General features: G+C 40.6%; 1 protein-coding gene across 1 annotated transcript in view; it reads left to right on the top strand.

Annotated features, from left to right (window-relative positions):
• Positions 1-22,216, top strand: part of VPS13B (vacuolar protein sorting 13 homolog B) — a 1,305,797-nt gene that overhangs the window by 57,134 nt on the left and 1,226,447 nt on the right. The window lies entirely within an intron of this gene.

Raw genomic sequence — 22,216 nt, 5'->3', positions numbered from 1 at the left:
CAAGGACCAATTGTGGAGAGCTTTAGAAAGACCTGGAATTAGCAGGTACAATTGTTTCACAGAAAACAATACGTAATGCACAAGTCTGCTGCACAACATTTAGAAAACCTGTGAAATACTGGGAGAAAATAGTCTGGTCAGATGAGAACTTTTTGGATGCCATAAGACACACCATGTTAAGAGGTCAAATGGCACTGTACATCACCCCAAAAGCACCATACCAACAGGGAGGTTTGGAGGTGGGAACATCATGGTGTGGGGCTGTTTTTCAGCATATGGTACTGACAAACGTCATACCATTGACGAAACAATGAAAGACATTCTTGATAAAAATCTGCTGCCATCTACCAGGATGATGAAGATGAAACGAGGGTAGACATTTCAGCAAGACGATGATCCCAAACACAAAGCCAAGGAAACTCTCAATTGGTTTCAAAGAAAAGAAAATAAAGCTGCAAAAATGGCCCAGCCAAACCAAAGGATTTTGTACAAAATATTAAATAAATTTCAGTTAGCGTGTTCAATACTTTTTCCCTGTGTCATTTCATTTTATTACACATAACTTAATTTCTGAACTAATTTGTTTTGGTTTCTTTGTATGAATTGCTTGAGTTGTTACCCATGTGGTGAAAATTTTATAGCACCTGTAGAAATACATTTACTGAGAAAAATGGTGACGTGTTCAATACTTATTTTACCCGATCGATATACACACGCACTATATTGCCTATTATAGGTATGCAGGTAGAATTACTGTAAACAGTGCTGTGTGTCTAGTACACACACAATCATTGTAACAATATAAAAGAAACTCTTCTGTATTAACCTCACCTAGCAACATACATCCATGTCCTTCTAAAGCCTCAATACCACAGGATGTTCACTGTATTGTCTCATGTTCTGTCCCCCTCGCTATTGTACAGCGCTGAGCAAACCCTTTGGCGCTATATAAATACTGTATAATAATGTTTTTGAAGCAAAAGGTGTCCATGGGAGGTAAAAGCAACACGAAAAATGTGTCTAAAGCTGCGTTTTTAACTCACTGTGTCCATGAGGCTTAATGTGCTAAAGAACAGAGATGATGTATATAATACATTGTTGAAACAATGTCTAAAACCAATGTGTTAAAAGCTGTTAATGTTGGATTTACACCCACACATGAAACGCATACAAAGCAAACCTGGACATACACTATATTACCAAATGTATTGGGACACCCCTCCAAATCATTGGATTCAGGTGTTCCAATCACTTCCATGGCCACAGTTGTATAAAATCAAGCACTTAGGCATGCAGACTGCTTCTACAAACATTTGTGAAAGAATGGGTTGCTCTCAGCTCAGTGAATTCAAGCGTGGTACCGTGATAGGTTGCCACCTGTGCAATGAGTCCATCCTTGAAATTTCCTTGCTACTAAATATTCCATTGTCAACTGTTAGTGGTATTATAACAAAGTGGAAGCAACTGGGAACAACAGCAACTCAGCCACGAAGTGGTAGGCCACGTAAAATGACGAGTGGGGTGAGTGCATGCTGAGGTGCACAGTGCACAGAAGTCACCGACTGAGAGTCAATAGCTAAAGACCTCCAAACTTCGTGTGGCCTTCAAATTAGCACAATAACAGTGCGTAGAAAGCTTCAAGGAACGGGTTTCCATGGCCGAGCAGCTGCATTCAAGCCTTACATCACCAAGTACAGTGCAAAGCGTTGGATGCAGTGGTGTAAAGCACCCCGCCACTGCACTCTAGAGCACGGGAGATGTGTTCTCTGGAGTAACGAATCACACTTCTCTGTCTGGTAATCCAATGAACTTGTCTGGGTTTGGCGGTTTCCAGGAGAAAGGTACTTGCCTGACTGCATTGTGCCAAGTGTAAAGTTTGGTGGAGGGGGGATTATGGTGTGGGGATGTCTTTCAGGGATTGGGCTTGGCCCCTTAGTTCCAGTGAAGGCATCTCTTAAGGCATCAGCATACCAAGACATTTTGGATAATGTCATGCTCCCAACTTTGTGGGAACAGTTTGGGGATGACCTTTTCCTGTTCCAGCATAACTACCCACCAGTGAACAATGTAAGGTCCATAAAGACATGGAAGAGCGAGTTTGCTGTGGAGGAACTTGACTGACTTGCACAGAGTCCTGATCTCAATCTGATAGAATGCCTTTGATATGAATTAGAGCGGAGACTGCGAGCCAGGCCTTCTCGTCTGACATCAGCACCTGACCTCATGTCTGCGCTTCTGGAAGAATGGTCAAACATTCCCATAGACACACTCCTAAACCATGTGGACAGCATTCCCAGAAGAGTTGAAGCTGTTATAGCTGCAAAGGGAGGGCCAACTCAATTTTGAACCCTATAGACAAAGACCGGGATGCCATTAAAGCTCATGTGCATGTAAAGGCAGGTGTCCCAATACTTTTGGCAATATAGTGTATGTATATAGACAGTTGTGCAGCGCTAAATAGTAAATTCGTAAATTATTGAAAACACAGAACACAAATGACAAAAAGTCCTCTTCCCCAATCTTGTGTAGATGGAATCACCACGTGTATGTCACCAATTAATCAAAAAGCTTACTAGAAGCCCTGTGACCCTCATGAGAGAAGTCCGCAAATCTTTTATAGACTGAAGCACCAGCTGCCAACCGATCATCAGCAGATAAAAATGTTGTCACCAGCTCTTCTTCCCATAAACGGGTAATAATGACATATCACTCACATAAGGGAGAGAAGAAAGGGCACCAATAGTGTAAATCCAATAAAATATTTATTGAAAAGAAGGTAAAAATCTCACATGAAGATCTTGTATACAGGCATTCTATGAAAATCTCCACCAGGCTCCGTTTTAACAGGATTCCACCAAAAGCAGGAGCATGCATGCGCAAGTACGTGATGGCCTCTGGCTCCACTCAACACGTTTCATCATAAATTACGTTATCAAGGGTACGAAGAGCATTGGAAACTGTGCGTCTTATATATATCAATCATCTCTCAATCAAGAGAAGGAGACATCGGAACAGGAAAAGGAAAAAAGGGTAACGAGCGCTAAAGGCACCATCTTAAATATGGGAACTAGGCTAATGGTATCCACAGAGTAAACCCATTAGCATGTACAATGCCATCTTGTGGTCAAAAGCGATATTATGGATAAAAAATTATAAATCGTATTACCATGGCACCCAATTAAAAAAAAAAAAAAAAAAAAACATTCCGACATTTCCTTGTTACAAAAGATAAATTACCAATAAAAGTACAAGGAACATATCATGAGACCTATGTGACAAGGTTTATGAACGAGTGCTGGATAAACTAGTATGTAAAGCAGCTAGCATAAAAGGCAGAACCTCAAATAACCTCCAAAATCATCAAATAAATAAACATGCAGCGCTAATACAAACTATATATACATAAAAGCATCAATCTTCAAAATTCATAAAAACTCAATCATCAGACTCAAGAAATAAATAGCTAAAATGCTGTATGGGTAATAGTTAAATCAAATGATGCTCCGTGGCGTTACGAATAGTGACAAGTGCAAACGTCCAAAGTCAGCGTAATAAAGTGCATACAGTGATGGTAACGGTAAATTGCAAGGCAAAATATTGATAGATGGTGACAATCTGTGACTGTGTTCCTTATAAGGTGATGAGTGTAGATTGCACTAACCAGAAAGCGCAATTTAATGTGCATTTGAGTAATTCAAAACCAGCTCCTGGTCATCCACATCTGGGAACTGGAACACCGTTGGGGTCATCTGGCCAGCGTCAGCTAAGCAGGTAGCACACCATCAGGGTCTCCAGGTACCAGGGATACACTCTTCTCACCAACAGGGGGAGCCAACCTCACCATTAATGCAGAAGTCAAAGATGGCCGTCCATGTGGACCGTGCGGAGTGACGTCACAGGGTTAAGGGCACCTCCCTAATGCGTTTTCATGCCCGTGCACATTGTCAAAGGGGCCCTTTGATTCCCCTGTCAGCTCCTAGGCTGCAGCATGTGAGTGTATTTCATTGTATGCACCCCTCCTGTTCAAATAAAAATACTACACTTTTGGGATTTTCTGTGTTTGGCTCGTTTCTCTCGAGCCCCCCCCTTCAAGGCATATCCTGGTGACTTCTGCATTATTGGTAAGGTTGGCTCCCCCTGTTGGTGAGAAGAGTGTATCCCTGGTACCTGGAGACCCTGATGGTGTGCTGACGCTGGCCAGATGACCCCAACGGTGTTCCAGTTCCCAGATGTGGATGACCAGGAGCTGGTTTTGAATTGCTCAAATGCGCATTAGATTGCGCTTTCTGGTTAGTGCAATCTACACTCATCACCTTATAAGGAACACAGTCACAGATTGTCACCATCTGTCAATATTTTGCCTTGCAATTTACCGTTACCATCACTGTATGCACTTTATTACGCTGACTTTGGACGTTTACACTTGTCACTATTCGTATTGCCACTGAGCGTCATTTGATTTAACTATTACCCATACGGCATTTTAGCTATTTATTTCTTGAGTCTGATGATTGAGTTTTTACGAATTTTGAAGATTGATGCTTTTATGTATATATAGTTTTTATTAGCGCTGCATGTTTATTTATTTCATATCATGAGTCCTAACCAGACAATACATATAAAAATAGGAATAAAATCTAAAATATACAAACTTAAAAACAAATGGGAACTAAAAGTTACTAAAAACTGACAAAAACAGAAAGGCAAACAAAGTAAAACAAGAGGAGGAAGCCCTTTAATTATATTTGTTCACTAACTATGTTTATGAATGCGTTAACATCACACTCCACTTTTAAACCATGGGGGGGAGAAAGCACGCATCTCAAAAATCTACTTGGTCTCCATTTTTGAAATTTCACGTCTAATGAAACCACCCCTCCAATTTGGGATATATTTGTCAATCCCCATAAACAGTGTGCCCTTGGGATCTTTTCCATGCGCTAAGGCATAATGTTTGGACACACTGTGTCCACGACAACCCTTTTTGATGTTGCCAATGTCTTCATTTAATCGAACACGCAAGGCCCTAGTCGTTCGACCTATATATTGCAAGCCACAGGGGCATTGAATTCAATAGACCACATTATGGGTGGCACAGGTAATGAAGGATCGAACAGAGTAGTATTTTGATATGACAGACTGAAAGGTGCATGTTTTCCTCTTTAAAGTATTCACTTGACAACACTTTTTTGCAAGGAAAAAAAACAACAAATTCTACTAGGGGGATCAATTATATTAGGTGCCAACCTATTCTGCAGACGTGGAACCTCTTTAAAAATAGTATGAGGCCTATCTGGTAAAAGCAAAGAGCACTCTTAAGAATAGGCCAATATTTAGCCACAATATTTCTAATTGCATAATGTTGAGTGGAAAATGTGGTCACTAAAGTGGAAAATTAAAGTTTCTCTGAGGGATATCATTAGTTTGTCCTTCAACAAATCAATCCTATCAAGAGAAAGTATCTCACAGATAGTTTGATCCATTTTTTCTTTTATATCCCTATTCAAGAAATTTATGTTTAAGAACTTCTGCTTGTGTCTGAAAATCCTGTACCAACGAGCAATTCCACCTCAACCGAATAAACTGACTGTGAGGGACTGATGTCAGTCAGGAGTGATGATGACAACTTGTCAGAGGAATAAAGGAATTCCTATCTGTGGGCTTGAAATAGGTGCTAGTGTCCAATCTCACATTTCTAGCGGTAATCAACAAATCGAAAAAGTGTATATGTGTAGAGCTAAATTCATAATTCAAAACGATACCTCTGTCATTGCAATTGAGCTCTCTCATAAAGTCCATCAAGGAGCTTTTGCTACCATTCCATAGGAGGAATATAGTGTATTAGTGTTTGTGTGTGTGTGTGTGTGTGTGTGTATATGTGTGTGTGTGTGTGTGTGTGTGTGTGTATATATATATATATATATATATATATATATATATATATATATATACACACACACACACATTGCAGGATAAAAATACTTTTAGGAAGTGGAGTGTGTGGCAGTGTAGCTAAATGTAGTCTTTTGGTGAGAGTTAAATGACTTCAGAGAGACCCATGACCACATGTTGTTAATAAGTGTGTGGCAGCCCCAGCAGTTAATGGGAGGATATCCCTTTTAGACTGATCCACAGACCCCTTTGAAGTGGAATAAGATGAGGGTTTAATGTGGGGTTCTTTGGTATCCCATACATTTTACAGCACATGACTCTATGCATACAAAGAACAGAGTAGGTGTGGAGATTTGGCGCATAAAAGAGAAATGTATTTATTACATAAACTGGGAACCATTTCAAAAGTTCACAAGGCAGGCAGCATGATCCCTTAAGCAAGAAATGGTTTGCAACACATTGAAATGGTTTTCTATCATCCATCAGCATTTTTAGGCTCTGATATGTGAACCTGGACGACATGTGCATGATGTGGACCAAGAGTGTTCTACCAGTGTGAGGACAGCAGAATTGTAGCTAGAATCAACACCATGTAGTTGCAGAAAAATGGAATCCTTTCATGGTAATATATAGTAGCAGAATGTTTTGTAGAATTTAGCAGTCTGTAGAAACCAACAACACATCCGTAAGCTTCAGCAGATTATCATACATCACTGCTTGTTCGATCTCCTGGGGAAAAAAATCTTTGGCATTATTGGATTTCATTAATCTGATTTGTCATTGTTTTATCCTCACTTCCTGTTTATTTCACTGATTTCAAACAGAATAGGAAATGATGGGGAATCTCTGCAATGGAGATGGCAGCAAAAGGATATTTTTCAGTTGAATGGGGAATGGTTAGGACTTTTGTCAAGTTCTAAATGCTTTTTGGGGAATATACTGTAAATGCACTCCTAAATGTAGGATATATTTATCAACCAACAGAAAGCACCAATTGCTAAAATAATTGGAAAGACACAGCCTACATTTTTTACCTTTTTAAGTAAATGTAAGGGGCTTCATTTTTGTATAATTTTATAAAGCTGTTTTATTGATGTGTTTCAAAAGAAATAATGTAATTTAGGTTCCATTTGAATGAGATGGTAGAAGGCCTGCATTTATTTTCTCCTTTTACAGATTTTAAATTCTGTCTGTGACCCCTACTGAGATATTTCCCCTCACTTTCTGACCAAATGATAAGTGCTGGATAGGACAAGAACATAGACATGAAGATAGTGTGATTTCTTTACCAAGGACTGCAGTGATGTTTCTGTATAGTGCTGTTCAGTCATTAGAACAAATGTATCATTCACATGAGTCCAGGTGGGCAGCGAGTTGGCCAATGCAGAGATAGGGCAAAAACCATTGATTTGTAAAGTGCCTGTTCACATCAACGCTATGCATTTGGTGTGTGGAGCTAAAATCAGGCAGGTATACATGTTTTAACACTGTGCGTTGAATGCACTGTACGCATTCCAACACGATGTCACACAAACAGTTAAATGGGTGTTGCGTAAATAACATTTACAAGGAAAAAAAAAAAGCAACCAAGTGAAGTGTTGGTAACTGTGTACACCAGTGCATGCCTTAGGTACACTATAACACGCAGCTGCTGGTGTAAACATGCCCTAAGATTCTTTGTCATATAAATCTAATATAGGTTTGTATTGAATACCTTGAACATTTGTAAATAGTGCTTATTACAGTAATGATTCTTGATTGCATTACTCAACAACGAAAACTCTGTAACTCATCTGCTGTTGATTGCATCATTTGCAAAGAATGTTACCTGCTACTCTGTGGTCACCGAAACCCAAGTTGGAAATGAAGTTAACTATGACTCTGTGCAAACTTCAAAAGCTGTCCAAAGATCCAGCTGTATCATGCAGTAAGTCTTTTTTGTGACTGAAAAGAATTAGTGTAGTCCCTAATGTTCCCCCAATCTTACTCATATTTTTTTGTATATTTTCACATTGGTCACTGAAAGGCACAGCACTTTATTAAGCAAATCATGACTTCAGTGATGAAATTGAGCTCCAGTTTTCTCCTTTCTATTCCTTACATATATGGCCCTTAGAAAGTGGGGTGTTCTCAGTGACCAAAAATAGGATAGGAAAAGATGAGTCTGATTTTAACCTTGTATGACAAGTGCTTATTAACCACCTGTTTTTTTTTTTTACCACTTCAGCCCCAAGCCATTTCTGGCACTTTTTCTTTACATTTTAAAATCCGTATTTTTTGCTAGAATTTCTTGGAAACCCCAAACATTATATATATATATATATATATATATATATATATATATTTATTTTTAAAGCAGAAGCCCTAGAGAATAAATTGGTTACTTTTGCACTTTTTTACGTCACATGGTATTTGCGTAGCTTTTTTTCAAATGCAACTTTTTGGGAAAAAATACACTTTTTAAAGTTTATTGCAAAAAAAATACAATACATAACCCAATTTTTTGTAAAATCTAAAAGATAATGTTACACCTAGTAAATAGACACCAAACCTGTCACGCTGTCAAACTATACATGTGACAGGTATTTTTATGGAGGTATCTGGGGTCTATGAGACCCAAAATGCCTCCTCTGCATTTGAAAGCATTCAAAACACCAAGATCAGTGTTTTTGAACGCTTACAGATTTTTTAAAAATGGTTTTGAAAGTTTCAGAGTAAACCGGAAATTATGTCAGGTCATTGCTTTCGATTTACAATAAAGCCGATCAAAGCAGTGGGATGGGATATCCCAAGAGAGCTGTGGGGGGACATCACCTCCCGCTGCTTGTACAAGCGATCAAGTTGCTAGTACAGCTTTCCTATGTACCAATATACAATTAATGTACCTATGTTCTGGAGCAGGAGTAACCTCAGCCTCTGCTTTCTAATATAGAAAACTCCTTCATTACTTCCCGGTATCCATCCTTCTGAACAGAAGAGTCGTTTATAGAGTACGGAAGTTCTTCAGCAGCTGACCTCTTTGATGCACACCCTGGCTCCTGATTTCTTCCTTCAGAAGATTGCTCCTGCCCTCCTCTCGACTACCTTAGCTCAGCCCAGTGCTGCAGTACTTTGTAGAAACTCCCAACAGCTCTAGTATAGCACTGCTCCCATGATATATGGCCCGCTCACCTCTGCAGTTACATGCTACTCCAGGGTCCGATGCTGCATCTGTCCCCCATTGGCTCTAAGTGTGAGAACTCAGCAATCACATTGCGGCTGATAGCTGAGTTCTCACAGCTGCTCTGAGAGTCACCGTTCTCTGCTCTGCCCCCCTGTGCTCACTGGAGTGCTCTATGGAAAATGAAAAAAAGTGAGCGCTGATCCTAGAAAGCAGCTAGGCACTCTAAGTAACCAATAAATACTTATACAGAATAATATAAATAAAAGTGCAGCGCTATGTAATAAATCTGAAAATTGTCCACTGTAAGTCCAGTTCATATAAACGTGCCAGGTGACAAATAGAAATCCACACTGGTGATCCGTGAGGAAGTAGCAGAAATGCGCACTCACCAGAAGGCGGATATACATAAGCAGTATATATCAAAAGCCCATGGATCCTCGGTCAAGAAGAAACAGGTCTGGTCACCGTGGATTGGCCTTTCCTTTCCTTAAGGGTGCAGAGCAAAATTCTTCCTCCTCTTAGGTGGATGCTTGGATTCCTAATAAGGACTCTGCAAAGAGGTACTCCAGGTCATCCAGGCATGAGGATTCCTTCTTGCCTTTTGGGTCAAATTCCTTTTCTCGAAGAGTAGTGCTGACGTAGTCACCAAGAAGTTTCTCGAGCTCTTTTCTGAGGCGTTTTCTTTCCATATGTGTTTCAGATCAAACATGGCTCCGCCAGCCATGTTTGTTATGGGAAACCGTATGTGGGATTCCTAATATATTTTCTAAACATATTTGAATTTGTAAGGGTGCTTGATCTGAAACACATATGGAAAGAAAACTGAGGCGGCTAGTGAGTCCAGGGGATTGAAGGGAATCCAGAAGTCTCTAGAGCAGTGAGCAAGCTCAGGAGGATGGAACCCCCTATTTAAAGGCTAGGAGTGGGCTTGTGGAGTGAGGTACTGCAACTAAGGCTGAGCTAGTGTGAAGAGCTGGTAGTTTGAAGGACCAGAGATAATAACAGCAATGCTGCTGAACCGTAGCCAGATGGGCCAGTATTTTCAGTGATCTGTTGTTTTGCTAAAGCTAGAAAATCCCCTTTATGGGAATCTTTGTGAAGTTTACATTGTCTGAACTTTCCTTTTTGCTTTATTTGAATAAAAGTGGGCTGCCATGCCTTTTTAAAAACCAGTACACCTGAAACATAATAGTTTATATGTGCCTAGAGGGAAAGGTGTGGGGGGGGGGGGGGTAAGATAGACAGCAGAGAGGGAAAGAGATTCCCTCATCAATTTCCCCTGGATTTAGGTGTTCCACAATTTCAAAGGCCCTTTTAAATGAAGCGTTTAGCTCATATGCATTGATGAGCAGATTTGAGGCTCATTCAGATGGGCACTGAGACTCATACTTTGTGCTGAGCCTCTATGCAGATGCAGCAGCTTCGCAGTCATGGACGCAACATTCCAAAATGCTCCATAAACAACTTGCCATTCTTGTCTCATGTAGGGCAGCCTATTGAAATCAGTGGGCTGCTCTGTGCATGTCAAAGGAAAATGCGATGAAAAACATGCGCTAGGTATGAATGGGGTCAAAGTGAAATTGGTGTTTTTAAACCCTCCTCCTCTATGTGCTGGAGCTCTGTTACAAGAACAATGGCAACTGCAGTGTAGATCCTCCACCTGCTCCCTCCCGTGTACTCGTATATAGCTGGCAATATACAGTACTGTGCAGTCTGATTGTACAAACTGTACTGTACAACTGTACAACCAAATGTACAATTTCCTTTAGCTTTACCAAAGCTATGTAATAAGAGGACCCACCTGAACAATTCAGTCAATCTGTGTCAAATCAGGCAGGCCCTTGCACAACACAGTTGACGATAGATCTAAAGGAGATTGTACAATAAGATTGTACGGTGTATAGCAACCTTAAAGAAAGAAGTAGGAAAGTGGGTGGAAATTAACAAAAAAAAAAAAATGATACTTTTAAAGAGGATGGTGAGGTCCAGAGAGAGGTAAAACACACCCTATTCTGTGACGCAGTAAGGCAGTACATGATGGGATTTGAAGTTTCCTGGATTGGCTCGTTACGGGAAGTCAGGGACTTAGGGTATATCTTTTGAAATTGTGAAAAGAGAGGTGCAGATTGAAGGCTGCCATGGACTAGTGACAAGTGAGAGATACACATATTGGGATGACTGGGCCAGAAAAGACAATAGAAAAGGATTCTGTTTATTATGAAATGTCACAGTCTGCCTGAAAAAATGAACTTAGCCTTTAAACCTGTAAGATAAATGCTATCTTGTTCCTGGAGCCTCCTTTTGTAGTTCTCAAACAAGAAAGTTGTTGATGACAGATTTATGCATGAACAGGGTGCAGTCCTATCCAGAAGCACTGTGGGAAGCCTGCTAATCTTAAATGCATTATATTTCTATAAAACTAAATGCTGGATTGTGGAGCTTTGAGCAGACCTCTCACTTCAGGACAGTTGTAATGTTTCTTGGTTTAGCATTCGGTATTCAGTGATTGATATTAGTTGCTCCCTGGAATAATACTTTAGTGTAATAGGCAGGAGTTCCCCTAAGAGTAGACACATATTTAGGGAGGAACTTTAACCAATCTGTTCATATATATCATAATATCCTTTCTGGCTTGTGGCTTTGTTTGAACATCGTTTGTCACTTTCTGCGCATAAATATTATTAGACAGAATTTGGGTGGCCTATAGCTGATTCTCAGTTGTGCATCATCTGAGCTATCCATCTCGGAATTACGATCGCTCAGTGAATACAATTTTATATGAGCGTTATCTGAGGCTGCAAGCTTTATCTCCAGTTTGTAGACTTTTCTTTCTTTTTTATTTTTTGTATTGTCACCTAGACAACGATACAATCACATCTGTAATACCGCCACATTTATCCTATCTTCAGTTTAAACTACGGTGCATTTTTTCTGTCTTACACACTAAGTGCTCCCTCTGCTTCACTGTTTGGCATTATTTAAGATGATTAGAAAATACATCCAGATACTTCACGTTTTCCCACACTCATATCTTTTTTTCCCTAGTTACTCTTTAAATCTTGTTTTCCTCACCAAGTTGACCTGATTTTAACCTTATAACTTTTGCATATGCTCATAAAATACAACTTCTTTTACTTTCCTCTCTTAAAGCGGAACTAAAACCTCCTGTCCTTTACAGCCAAGGAAGCTGCCATCTTAGCCTTGGTTTGATCTGCAGTTGGTGCTGCACATTCGATCAGTTATGACACCAGCCTTTTGATGGCTTCATAGTTAGGTTCACAGCACAAGAAAATGTAACCATTATCATTCCCAGCATTTCTTGAATATAACTGTTTTGGGAAACCACTTTAAAGTGGTTGTAAAGCCTCACTTAGAGTGGATATAAAAAGTCTACACACCCCTGTTAAATGTATGTCAGGTTTCTGTGATGTAAAAAAATGAGACAAAGATAAATCCTTTCAGAACTTTTACCACCTTTTAATGTAACCTACAGTGTGGCAAAAAAGTATTTAGTCAGCCACCAATTGTGCAAGTTCTCCCACTTAAAAAGATGAGAGAGGCCTGTAATTGGTATCATAGGTAGACCTCAACTATGAGAGACAAAATGAGAAAAAAAATCCAGACAATCACATTGGCTGATTTGGAAAGAATTTATTTGCAAATTATGGTGGAAAATAAGTATTTGGTCAATATCAAAAGTTCATCTCAATAATTTGTTATATATCCTTTGTTGGCAATGACAGAGGTCAAACGTTTCCTGTAAGTCTTGACAAGGTTGGCACACACTGTTGCTGGTATGTTGGCCCATTCCTCCATGCAGATCTCCTCTAGAGCAGTGATGTTTTGGGGCTGTTGCTGGGCAACACGGACTTTCAGCTCCCTCCAAAGGTTTTCTATGGGGTTGAGATCTGGAGACTGGCTAAGCCACTCCAGGACCTTGAAATGCTTCTTACGAAGCCACTCCTTCGTTGCCCGGGCGGTACGTTTGGGATCATTGTCATGTTGGAAGACCCAGCCACGTTTCATCTTCAATGCCCCTGCTGATGGAAGGAGGTTTGCGCTCAAAATATCACGATACATGGCCCCATTCATTCTGTCCTGTACATGGATCAGTCGTCCTGGTCCCTTTGCGGAGAAACAGCCCCAAAGCATGATGTTGCCACCCCCATGCTTCACAGTAGGTATGGTGTTCTTTGGATGCAACTCAGCATTCTCTCTCCTCCAAACACAACAAGTTGTGTTTCTACCAAACAGTTCTATTTTGGTTTCATCTGACCATATGACATTCTCCCAATCCACTTCTGGATCATCCAAATGCTCTCTAGCAAACTTCAGATGGGCCCGGACATGTACTGGTTTAAGCAGGGGGACACGTCTGGTACTGCAGGATCTGAGTCCCTGGCGGTGTAGTGTGTTACTGATGGTAGCCTTTGTTACGTTGGTCCCAGCTCTCTGCAGGTCATTCACTAGGTCCCCCCGTGTGGTCCTGGGATTTTTGCTCACCGTTCTTGTGATCATTTTGACCCCACGGGGTGAGATCTTGCGTAGAGCCCCAGATCGAGGGAGATTATCAGTGGTCTTGTATGTCTTCCATTTTCTAATTATTGCTCCCACAGTTGATTTGTTCACACCAAGCTGCTTGCCTATTGCAGATTCAGTCTTCCCAGCCTGGTGCAGGTCTACAATTTTGTTTCTGGTGTCCTTCGACAGCTCTTTGGTCTTCACCATAGTGGAGTTTGGAGTGTGACTGTTTGAGGTTGTGGACAGGTGTCTTTTTATACTGATAACAAGTTCAAACAGGTGCCATTGATACAGGTAATGAGTGCAGGACAGAGGAGCCTCTTAAAGAAGAAGGTACAGGTCTGTGAGAGCCAGAAATCTTGCTTGTTTGTAGGTGACCAAATACTTATTTTCCACCATAATTTGCAAATAAATTCTTTCCAAATCGGCCAATGTGATTGTCTGGATTTTTTTTCTCATTTTGTCTTTCATAGTTGAGGTCTACCTATGATGCCAATTACAGGCCTCTCTCACCTTTTTAAGTGGGAGAACTTGCACAATTGGTGGCTGACTAAATACTTTTTTGCCCCACTGTATATACTGTAAAACTCAGTTGAACAACAAACTGAAATCTCTTAGGTGGAGGGAAGTAAAAATAAAAAACGAAAATATTATGGTTGCATAAGTGTGCACACCCTTAACCACTAGGCTACAGGGCACTTATACCCCCTTCCTGCCCAGGCCAATTTCCAGCTTTCAGTGCTGTCACACTTTGACAATTGCGCGGTCATGCAACACTGTACCCATATGACATTTTTATCATTTTTTTGTGACAGATAGAGCTTTATTTTGGTGGTATTTAATCACCTCTGGGTTTTTTATTTGTTCTTAAACCAAAAACCACTGAAAATTGTGAAAAAAAAATTTTTCTTAGTTTTTGTAAATAAGTGATTTTTCTCCTTCACTGATGTGCGCTAATGAGGCTGTATTGATGGGCACTAATAGGTGAAATGATGGGCACTGATGAGGAGGCACTGGTAGGTGGCACTTATGGGCATTGACAGGCATCACTGATGGGCACTGAAAGGCAGCACTCATATATTGCACTGATAGGCAGCACTGACGGGCACTGATAGGCAGCACTGACGGGCACTGATAGGCAGCACTGACGGGCACTGATAGGCAGCACTGACGGGCACTGATAGGCAGCACTGACGGGCACTGATAGGCAGCACTGACGCACACTGATAGGCGGCACTGACTGGCACTGATAGGCGGCACTGATTGGCAGCACTGAAAGGTGGCACTGACTGGCACTGATGGGTGACACTGAAAGGCAGCTCAGATGGGCACTGATATGTGGCATTGATGTGCACTGGTAGGCACTGAAATGTGGCACTGATGGGCACTGGCAGGTGGCATGGATGAGCACTAACACATGGCACTGATGGACACTGACAGGTGGCACTGCTGGGGCTACACTAATCATCAGGGCACACTGATCATCAGTGCTCTGATGATCAGTGTAGATGTCCCCTCCAAGGAATGCCGATTACCGGCTCTCCTCTCGAGCTGTCAGCGTGACAGCTCGTGAGGAGAGAAATGCTGATAACCGGCATTTCCCTGTTTACATGTGATCAGCTGTGATTGGACACAGCTGATCACATGACCGAGCCGACATCTTTGGCTCTTTCCATGGATCGGTGATCCGCTGCTGACTTTTAATAATCAGACACTTACCTGTACCAGAATCCATCAATGTGCTCACCCAAGGGGGCGCCAGCATCTTAACTGTGGGCACTGAGGGACAGCTTGCAGCTTCTTAGCCAGGTGCCCACTGTGCATGTGCGAACCAAGCTGCACACTGTGAATGGTCGCACAGTCTTCTGGGACCTGTGATGTGTTCCAGAAGATTGTGGGGGAGGGGAAGTGTGGTGGGGGGAGAACTTCCACACGGATCACTTATGCGAGCTAAGCATAAGTGAGAGCAGGATACGTCAACTACAACCCCCCCCTTGCCCCCCAAAATAAAATGGCAAATTTCAAAGAGTAGCGGGAAAGGATGCCTTAAAGCAGAACTTCCCCTTTTGGGTGAATTTCAGCTTTAATATCACTATAAATCTCCTTAATTGGGGACACAGACTAGATAAGTGTTATAATCTCGCTTCCTTCTAAGGCCCCTTTTCACGGCATTCCGTTTGTCCGTTTTTCATCCATCCATTGATGGATGAAAAATGGACATCAATGCATCTCTATGGAAAATCAGATGTAAACAGATGATGATCCGTTTATATCTGCATACGGCAACATCCCGATCAAAGCCCTGTTTTTGTTTCGTTACAAAAAAACAAACGGATGAAAAACAGATGTAAACTGACAAACGGTCTGTTTTTGCATTGTGGTGGATGTAAAAAATGATGTAAATTATCATGAAGGGACCCTTACTTGCCTCTTATATTGCCTTCAGTTGTAGTTTGTTTACTTCCTTTTGGCATGCCTACATTTTGTATCGTAACTACCCAGAAATAAAATTGATATAATTGGAATTTCTACAATTTAATGTACATCTCAGATAAAAGGGATCCATAATCCTTTTAAAACCAGGCCTGGATAAATCTTCCTGAAATCAGACTATCTATAAAACATTAGGACCCAGAAATAACTATAAATACTGTTGTTCCTTCCACCCAACAGCAGCCATATATGAAGTGATGATTACCTTCCCCCACAGCTGGCAAATATTTAATTCTCAAATACCTCTTCCCACCATGCACAAAACAGAAGCATTATATACAGTTTTTCATGTAGCACAAAAAAGTTGGTTTACAATAAAGGAGAAGTATAGCCAGTGCTTTTTTTTTTTTTGGCTATACTTCTCCTTTGGATCACAGGAGTGCAGTTAGTTCTGCACTCCTGTGACTCATTTTGAGCCAACAGTGGGCTAAACCCACTGTCAGCTGATGTCACTTAGCCTGTCCAGGCTGGGGAAATATGCCTGAACCGGCAGGTGGCTCAGCCTCTCAGTGAGCTGCTGAGAGCCTAAGCCAGCCGCTCCTGCCTCCTGCACAGCCCGATGCTCCAGTGAGCACTGGAGGGGCAGAGCAGAGAGCCGGTGACTGACAGTCACTGGCTCTCTGCAGGCTGAAGAGTGAGAGCTGAGCAACCAGCAGTGCTTGATTGCTCTGTTTTCTTAGAGGTAGCGAGGGACAGCTGCAGCTGGGGTCAGTGCAGCAGCCATCTAGGTAAATATGGTTGTTTTTTTATATTTCCATGCTTCTCTTTCAAAGCCTATCTAAACTAATATATATATATATATATATATATATATATATATATATATATATATATCTTGCAGCTTGCCAGTTCTTAAATGTGGTGGCTGTGTTATTTTCCTTTTTTTTTCCCCAGATTTTATTTTTACCTGTTGATCCCATCAGTAGTATATTTCCTGTCCTATAACAATGCTCACTCGCCATACTGTACCTATAGAGAAGCAGCATTGTCACCCTAGGTTTTTCTTTTTTCTGTTTTTGCACTTCTCAAGCAGATATGATTAAAAAATTTGAATGATCTGTTTAACCTCATTAGCGGTCTGATTATGTCCATATTTCTGTGCTGAAAGCGGTACATTTTTTTGCATGGAAATATGTATTTTTTTATTGTAGGCCTGTAATTTTTAGGAATAACTTACTTAAATCTGTCCGAACAAGAATCTAGTAAACATTTCGGGTAGGATAAAACTTGAAACACGAAATCCTAAATTATAATTTAATAATCATAAAAAATAATAATATAATACTAATTTAATTCAATAATATAATAAAACCAAAAACACTGAAATTTGAAATATAGCGCCAAGTTTGCACATCGCTAAGCAAAGTCGCAGAATCGTTTTCAGTGTCTGATGACGAATTTCCCCATGAATCATCACTCAATTCTGCAAGTGGTTCCGATTTACTATCACTGTTCTCTAGCTGGTCTAAAACCGCTTTTGACCTAAAGCGACGCTTTTTGGACGCCATGGACTTTTCTAAGTTTCCAGGCAGAAAGAACAGTCAAAATGCAGGCAGGGCACAGGACAAAGCAGTAGGGACAAAATGTATGTGAAATGGTTTGAAACCGTATAGTTTTCTATGTCATATTCGTTTATTAGAAAATGACAGTTTCTAAAATGTTTACATTTGCCGCCGGTTCTGGCCCCTGTACGTCCCAATGCTCGCAGGGATCGGAACACGGAAGCCGGATGCCGGCATCGGCCGGAGGAGATGGGCAGGGATGCTGCAGGGGAACGCATCGTGGGAGCGAAGGACAAGGTAAGCGCTGCAGGGAATCCGTGAGCAACGCCGCATGGTAAGCATGAGTGTAGCTCTGGGTTATCGCTTTTGGTACTGAAATTTTACCCCGAACTACACTCGGGAATACCGCCAGGGAGGTTAACAGACCAACAGACAACAAAAAAATAGTTAATTGTTCAATTATACATTCACTTTAATGCCAGCCCCCCATCAACACCATATTATCTTTTCTCTCCACACCACTCATTTTGGACACTCACATCAGGTATTCTTTTTTACTGCTTCCAAACGGCCCTCCATGTTATCCTATGTGCCAAAACACACACATATACTTTTAGAAGCTTTTAGTAGCAGTAGCCTTTGCCAGCAGGAAAGAAAGTGCATCCAGGAGCAGAAAAAACGCTAGACGCAGCTAATTGCATCTAAACAAGTCTAAACGCATGTTAACGCTAGGTGCGTTTAGCGCTTGAGTGTTAATTAATTTTAATGGACGAATAAATTATTATTCTGGACAATTAAATAAATTAACGCCCAAGTGCTTGGCGCTTGTAAATGCGCCTAAACACTTGTAAAAGCATTAGATAATTTTACAAGCGTCAGGTGTATTTTCCTGTAAAATTGCTGCTGCCAGGAGGAAGGCTTCTAGGAGTGTGTTTATTTTTTTTAGCGTTTTGTGTGCGTGAGGCCTTGAAATTTAAGCATTAATTGTCAATATGTAGTATTATTGACCTTATTCAAAAATATTAGTAAAAACGTATTGTAGTATACATTTCTTTTTAAATGTGTTTTAATTCCAGGTTGTAGCATTCATAGTGGTGAATTCTTATACAAGTTAAAGTCATCCTAAAAATCATTAGTAGCTTTTTGTACATAAGGCATTCATGCAGTTTGTTTTCAGTGCAATGCAAATTAAGTGTGTTTTTCAGCACACTCTCCTGACCCACTTTAACCTTTTCCTCCATTAGTGTCTCTTCGTGTTCGACGTAATGATTTGTAACATATTGTTAGAGTTCAGTTTTTTTTGGACCATAAGAAAATCACGTCTTTGTACTTGATCTTTTGGAGAGGAACTGGGCCACTCATGCTCAATTATAGCCTCCTGTGTTAAAACAACATTTAAAATCCATTGTAGCTGTTAAAAATGAGCTTAAGCTGGACTTTAGGGGTCTCAAAAGCCTGCCTGTAACAACATCCACAAAGAATTTTAGCCATTGGCCCAATAAAAGCGTTCCATTGAGCAGAGAACCAGCCAGGCTACGTTTCCTGAACTGTTAAGGTAGCTCCAAAAAGCCTTTCTCTTATTTAGTGTTCAGAGGGGAATGCTGGGAAAGCTAGAAGTTGATATGTTGTGGCAAAAGACAGAAGGAAAAGATTTTTTTTTTGTCTTTTGCTTCTCAATCTTTCACATCTGGCCATAAAATCTGTTCAAGAGTCACAGCTTATCCTTCATTCTCATTAGTTTAAATGAAACCTTGCCAAAAACCCGTCAGGGACTGCTACTCTTTACATCTGTATCGTAATGCAAGCATCTGGGTGGGGGAAGCCCCCGATAACACCAGAGTATTTGGGCCTAAGGTCTAGCTTTGTTTTTATTTGTTTTTTTTTTTCCAACTTAGTAATTTTCACCGTGGCTCGGTACGCAAGCTCTGCCTGAGTTTCCTGTGGTTATTACTCCTGCGGTTCTTGTTGTGTTTGCAGGTGCAGCTGGATATGGTGTTCTTGGTTATTAAGAAGTCCATGACAGACGATTAGAGGAATGTGCCTATTCCATGCTATGCTCGGGCTGTGTGATAAATGTTTTTTCTTTCTTCGTTTGCATGGAAAGGTTGTCATTTACGAGGAGAAAAGTTGGCATATTTCTAAATGGTATTAGCAAAACATTGGTAAATTTCTCTACCTTTTAGTGTTTTCTTTCCTTTTTCCAGTCATTTTGGGGAACAGTCACAGACAGATCTATGTTTTTGTTAAAAAGCCTCAAGATTTACTGAGCTCTTTAACACTTTTTTTCAGAAATTATTTAAAGTAAACCCTAACAAAATGGCATTTAGTTTGCCAACGTGCTGTGTATAATAAGCAATTGCCATTTTGTGGAAAAAAAAATATTTTTTTTTTTTTGTGCTGCATCTCAGTGCTGCCTCTTTGTAGCCACTTTCAGTATTCATGCATGTTCCTCATGGCTGCATGGCATATCTCAGAACAGGTTTCTGGATGGTGACATCAGTAGACCATGGATGTGTAATAAGTGCTGAAACAGCTACTTGTAGTTTCCTTCCGAAGCCCATGTGACACGCTGATAACTCAAGGAGTGCAGTTGGGAGATGGAGACAAAATAGTGCCCCCTCAACGGGGTAGAGAAAAAAAGGGTCATAACTCCTGTCTGTTTTTTTTTCTGCCATCCATGTCCCATTGGGGAGATTTTCCATCACCTCCTGCCCAATAACCAAAAAACGAAGTGATAGGAGATTCCTCCAAAGTGAGGGAATCCCAGAATGTCACCAGGGTCACCAGAACTAGGATCCCCATTGTAGGATTTCTCCTCTGTTACTTTTCTGATATCAACCCAAAATTTGGGTTTTCTTCACTTTCAGTGATAATGGTAAACAGGACAAACAGGTAGGGGGAATCTCCCTAACAGGGCCACAGACAGCAGTAAAAACTGGCGGATGTTCTAATTCCTCTCCACACTATACAAAAAAAAAAGTTTTGCATTTAGTAAAGGAGTTCTATGGTCGCATCATACACTTTCAATACAATATAAGCTTGCTTGAAAATTCTCCTTTTATGTTGCGAATTCTGCCTGTCTGCTGGCCATCTCTTTCCACAACTTCCTAGATTCCCTGCATGTTTTGCAGCTTTTCCTATGCAGTTTACTTTTAACTACATATCCCATGGTACCTTGCTGATTACAAGCAGTTATTCCTGTGCTGACTCCGCCTCCTAAAACTCCTCTCGGCCCTTCTGTAGTTCAGAAGGCAGGCCTACCCACAAGGCATAGTGACTACGTGTCACAGAAGTAAATGTGTTGGATCTTCACAACGTAGGTTTAAAAACTCCATGATCATCCATAGTAATAGACTAGAAATAATTCTAATACAATGTGGAAATGAGTGTATGATTTTACATTTTTAAGTTTTAGTAATTTAGTTTAAAGCTGAACTCCAGCCTTCCCTTCAGTTTTGAATGCTTTAAGGGGCTTCTCTCTTATACTGAAACTGCTTTCTATGATTTTAATACACACTGAGAGCTTCTCACAGTGTGCATTAAAAGCTGTAGCAAGTTAGATACAGCCCGCCTCATTTTCTGTATGTATCATCTGCTGTTTTTCCTTCCCAACGTGACTGTCCTTGACCCACCTCTTTCATTCATTGGTGTTAAGTTTCCCCAATACTGGGAGTTTACTATCACATGTGGGTGTCACTTAGACAGTCTTCTTGCAAATACAGTCTGACTAGGAATTCCCACTCCTCCAGACTGATATCCACCCATCAAGCTATTTTGACATTTGCACAACGCCTCCCAAAAGCTGGCCCACTGCTTGCATCAGGGTTGAGAGTAGTAGTGAGGCAGGGTACTGTTTTGTTTTCATGAAGTTATGTACAGCACCCTTCTGGCCCCTTCCACCCATCATGTACTGCATAGAGATGTAATCATTGGGTCCAAATTAATGGAAGGTGTCATTTAAGAATATTGTTTAATTTAAAAATATCATTAGCATGGGCTGGTGGTTGTCTGCAGGCGGGGGTGAGGGGTAAGACTTATCAGAACCTGGAAGCCTGTTTTAACAAGGGGTACACCAGATACTGCTTCCCCTCCGCCATACATACATAGTATCCCTTAGTCCTCATGCACACTGGACATTTTTACAGCGGCTGTTTTTGGCTTTTTTTCTACAGCCAGTAAACTCCCCAGCGTGTTATCCTATGTGCCCATGCACACATAGACTGTAATCAACGTTTTTTGGCAGGTATATTTTTTGGCTGGGAAAAAAACCCAGGACTAGTGGGTTTCTAGAGGAGTTTTTGTAGCTGTAAAAATTCTCTAACGCTGAAAAACGCGTTAAAACTAGCGGTTTGGGGTTTTTTTTGCCCCCCCAATTATTTTTTTGTAACAAAATAAAAAAGAATGCTAAAAAAACGCAAACGCGGCTAAACGCTAATGCAAAAACTCTAAAAAAAAAAAAAAAAAAAAAAAAAAAAAGAAAAAAAAAGTTTTTAACGTGACTTTACACAGCTAATGTTACCAGTGTTATCAAAACGCCCAGTGTGCATTCACAAAAAAACAAATGTACCCTAGAAATAAAAACACTCAAATGTTTGACAAGTACTTTATTTGAAAATGTTAAAATGTCCCACAATGTACATCCATC

The sequence above is a fragment of the Staurois parvus genome, unplaced genomic scaffold (assembly GCF_062004578.1).
Source record: "Staurois parvus isolate SC_StPar_1 unplaced genomic scaffold, SC_StPar_1.0 ptg000052l, whole genome shotgun sequence".
NCBI lineage: Eukaryota > Metazoa > Chordata > Amphibia > Anura > Ranidae > Staurois > Staurois parvus.
Note: the sequence above shows the minus strand (reverse complement) of the source record. Positions and strands in the feature narration are given on the sequence as shown.